Genomic DNA, 4,236 nt, shown 5'->3' with positions numbered 1-4,236 from the left:
TTCAGTTTTTGAATTGAATATTAAATCAATTTGAATTCAAATAAATTTTTTATTTGATTTTCGAGTTGGGTTTTTAACTCAAAAACTTAACCGAAAACAATATTCATTTTTTATTATTTATTTTATAATTTATTATATATAATTAAATAATTATATATTATATAATATATTAAATTAGGTGAGCCGCTAGCCCTTCATAATCTCTAAGACTCCAATCCCTCCCCATCCTAAGCCCTCCATAATCTCTAAGTTTCATAAATAAGTTTCATAATCTCCATAATGATTTAACTTTGATAGATTAGTTTTTAAATATGACAATTATAATGTAATTACTTATATAATTTGTTTTTTTATTTCATGGTCAAATTTTTAATTATCATTTAAACAATTGATTAATCCGAAAAATAATGAATTTAAGTTGTGGGTTAGTCTCTCCCAAAAATTAGTAAAAAAATTACTTGTGCAGTAAAGGTGGACACGTTCACTTAACTAAGTTATCCTCCAATTTAAAATTTGTGGTTCAAAGTTTTAATTCTCATTTAAATAATTGATTATTCAAGAAAATTATGAATTTAAGTTGTAGTGTTAGTCTCTCCAAAATATTTTTGTGCACGTACAAATCTTTTTTGTACGGTGAAAGTGGGTTAAACACACGACCTTCAAACTGAGCTATCACTCCATATTTATTTTTTGGTCTAAAGTTTTAATTCTCATTTAATATTCGATTAATGTAGAAAATAATGGATATAGCTGTAGTGTTATTATGTCCCAATTAAAAATGTTAACTGTGCAGTGAAAATGGATCAAATACCTAACCTTCTTAACCTTCAGATTATCAATCTAATGTTATCCCAATTGAGCTATCTCCATATATGTATTTTATAGTCTAAAGTTGTAATTCTTATTTAAATCATTCATTAATTTAGAAAGTTAGAATTTAAGATGGAGTTTTAGTAGAATAAAATTACTTTTGCGAGGAAGGTGATCAAACATTTGACTTTCAGATCTTCAGTTTGACGTTCTCCCAACTAAGTTATTCACACATTTTATTTCGTTGTCTAAAGTTTTAATTCTCATTTAAATAATTGATTAATTTGGAGCGTATAAATTTAAGTTGTAGTGTAAGTCTCTCCAGAAAATTAGTCGAACTTTTGGAGGCCAAATACCTCCGATCTCTACTCAAAAAAATTACTTGTGCAGTAAAGGTGGATCAAATACTTCAGTGTCAAACTCTCTCAACTAAGTTATCCTCAAATTTGAATTTTGTGGTCCGAAGTTTTAATTCTTTTTTAAATAATTGATTATTGTAAAAAGTTATGAATTTAAGGTGTAGTGTTAGTCTCCAAAAGATTAGTCAAAAAAAGATTACATTTGCGCATAAAAGTCTTATTTGTGTGGTGAGAGTGGATCAAATACACATGCTTCAAATTTTTGGTATGCGCACTCCAAACTGATCTATCCCTCCAATGGTCTAAAGTTTTAATTCTCATTTAATATTCGACTAATGTAGAAAATAATGAATTTAGTTGTTTTGTTAGTGTCCCAAATATTAGTAAAAAAAACATTGTTAATGTGGTAGATCAAAGACTTTAGTCTAACTAGCATGTATCCCGTGCATTTGCACGAGTAATAATATAAAAAACCGTGAAAAAAATATTACGATAAATTTTTTATGAGCGGGTCAACCCACAATCCGACCCAAGTATCCATTTACTCTCACATATATATCCAAATTAACCACAGCTCTCGACCCGGCAATCCAGACACTTTAAATATTAAGCATCATTATATATATATAGATTAGTTAGTTAAAAAGTTGAACTTATATTGTTAAAATGTCACGCGTTTATCAAATTTTGGGTTGAATTTAAAATATAAAGTGTTATTAGTCTAGTTGGTTAAAATGTTGTACTTGTTTTGTTAGGTTGCAAGTTCGAACCATACCTATAACATTTTTAATTTTATTTTTAACCGTTTTAAGTTTTTGGGCGGGTCAACCCACAATTCGACCCAAGTATCCATTACTCTCACATATATCCAAATTAACCACAGCTCTCGACCCGGTAATCCGGACACTTTAAAAATTAAGCATCATTATATATATATAGATGCTCTCCCAACCAAAGCATTAAACTATCCTCGTATTTGTATAATGGGTATTGCAAAGTCGTAAAAACATTAATTGTGCAATGAAGGTGGATAGAACACATGACCTTCAGATCTTCAGTCTGACACTCTCCCAACTAAGCTTTCCCTGCATTTATATTTTTTAATCTAAAATTTCAACTCTCGTTTAAATCATTGATTAATTTGGTTATATATTTAAGTTGGAGTGTAAGTAAAAAAAAATACTTGTGTGGTCAAAGTGGATAAAACACCTAATCTTCAAATCTCCACATTTGTATTTTATAGTCTAAAGTTGTAATTCTCATTTAAATCATTCATTTGTTTAGAAAGTTCTGAATTTAAGATGGAGGGTTAATAAAATAAAATTACTTTTGCAAAGAAGGTGGATCAAACATTTGACTTTCAAATCTTCATTTTGACTCTCTCCCAACTTCTCAACATTTTATTTTGTGGTCTAAAATTTTAATTCTCGTTTAAATAACTGATTAATTTGGATAGTATGAATTTAAGTTGTAGTGTAATTCTCTCCAGAAAATTAGTCGAAAAAATTACTTGTGCAGTAAAGGTGGATCAAATACTTTAGTGTCAAACTCTCTCAACTAAGTTATCCTCAAATTTGAATTTTGTGGTCCAAAATTTCAATTCTTGTTTAAATAATTGATTATTATAAAAAGTTATGAATTTAAGGTGTAGTGCTAGTCTCTCGAAAAGATTAGTCAAAAAAGATAACTTTTGCGCATAAAAGTATTATTTCGACGGTGAAAGTCGATCAAATACACATGCTTCAATTTTTTGGTATGCGCACTCCAAACTGATCTATCCCTTCAATGGTCTAAGGTTTTAATTCTCATTTAATATTAGACTAATGTAGAAAATAATGAGTTTAGTTGTTTTGTTATTATGTCCCAAATATTAGTCGAAAAACATCGTTAATGTGGTAGATCAAAGACTTTAGTCTAATGCTCTCTCAACCAAACTACTAAACTATCCTCGTATTTGTATAATGGGGTCTTGTAAAGTCGTAGAAAAATTAATTGTGCAGTGAAGGTGGATCGAACACCTGACCTTCAAATCTTTAATCTGACGCTCTCCCAACTGAGATATCCCCGCATTTACATTTTTTAATCTAAAGTTTCAACTCTCATTTAAATCATTGATTAATTTGGTTATATATTTAAGTTGGAGTGTTAGTCAAAAAAAATTACTTGTGTGGTCAAGGTGGATCAAATACCTAACCTTCAAATCTCCACATTTGTATTTTATAGTTTAAAGTTGTAATTCTCATTTAAATCATTCATTAATTTAGAAAGTTCTGAATTTAAGATGGAGTGTTAGTAAAATAAAATTACTTTTGCAAAGAAGGTGGATCAAACATTTGACTTTCAAATCTTTATTTTGACTCTCTCCCAACTGAGCTATCCCACCATTTTATTTTGTGGTCTAAAATTTTAATTATCGTTTAAATAACTGATTAATTTGATAGTATGAACTTAAGTTGTAGTGTAATTCTCTCCAGAAAATTAGTCAAAAAAATTACTTGTGTAGTAAAGGTGGATCAAATACTTTAGTCTCAAACTCTCTCAACTAAGTTATCCTCAAATTTGAATTTTGTGGTCCAAAATTTTAATTCTTGTTTAAATAATTTATTATTCTAGAAAGCTATGAATTTAAGTTTTAGTGCTAGTCTCTCCAAAAGATTAGTCAAAAAATATAACTTTTGCGCGTAAAAGTATTATTTCGGTGGTGAAAGTGGATCAAACACATGACCTTCAAATTTTTGGTATGCACTCTCCAAATTGATCTATCCCTCTAGTGGTAATTCTCATTTAATATTCGATTAGCGTAGAAAATAATGAATTTAGTTGTTGTGTTATTGTGTCCCAAATATTAGTCGAAAACATTATTAATGTGGTAGATCAAACACTTTAGTCTAATGCTCTCCCAACCGAGTACTAAACTATCCTTGTATTTGTATTGTGTATTAATTGTGCGGTGAAGGTACTAAACTATCCTCGTATTTGTATTATGTGGTCTTGCAAAGTCGTAAAAAGATTAATTGTGCGGTGAAGGTGGATTAAACATCTGACCTTCAGATCTTCAGTCAAACGC

General features: G+C 29.2%; 1 non-coding gene across 1 annotated transcript; it reads right to left on the bottom strand.

Annotated features, from left to right (window-relative positions):
• Positions 1-3,164: 3,164 nt before the first annotated feature.
• Positions 3,165-3,237, bottom strand: TRNAF-AAA. Its single transcript has one exon. It is a non-coding gene; the product is annotated as a tRNA-Phe (tRNA).
• Between the last annotated feature and the right edge of the window lie 999 nt (positions 3,238-4,236).

Source organism: Impatiens glandulifera, chromosome 1 (assembly GCF_907164915.1).
Source record: "Impatiens glandulifera chromosome 1, dImpGla2.1, whole genome shotgun sequence".
Taxonomy (NCBI): domain Eukaryota; kingdom Viridiplantae; phylum Streptophyta; class Magnoliopsida; order Ericales; family Balsaminaceae; genus Impatiens; species Impatiens glandulifera.
The sequence above is the reverse complement of the archived record's forward strand: the minus strand, read 5'-3'. Positions and strand labels throughout refer to the sequence as shown.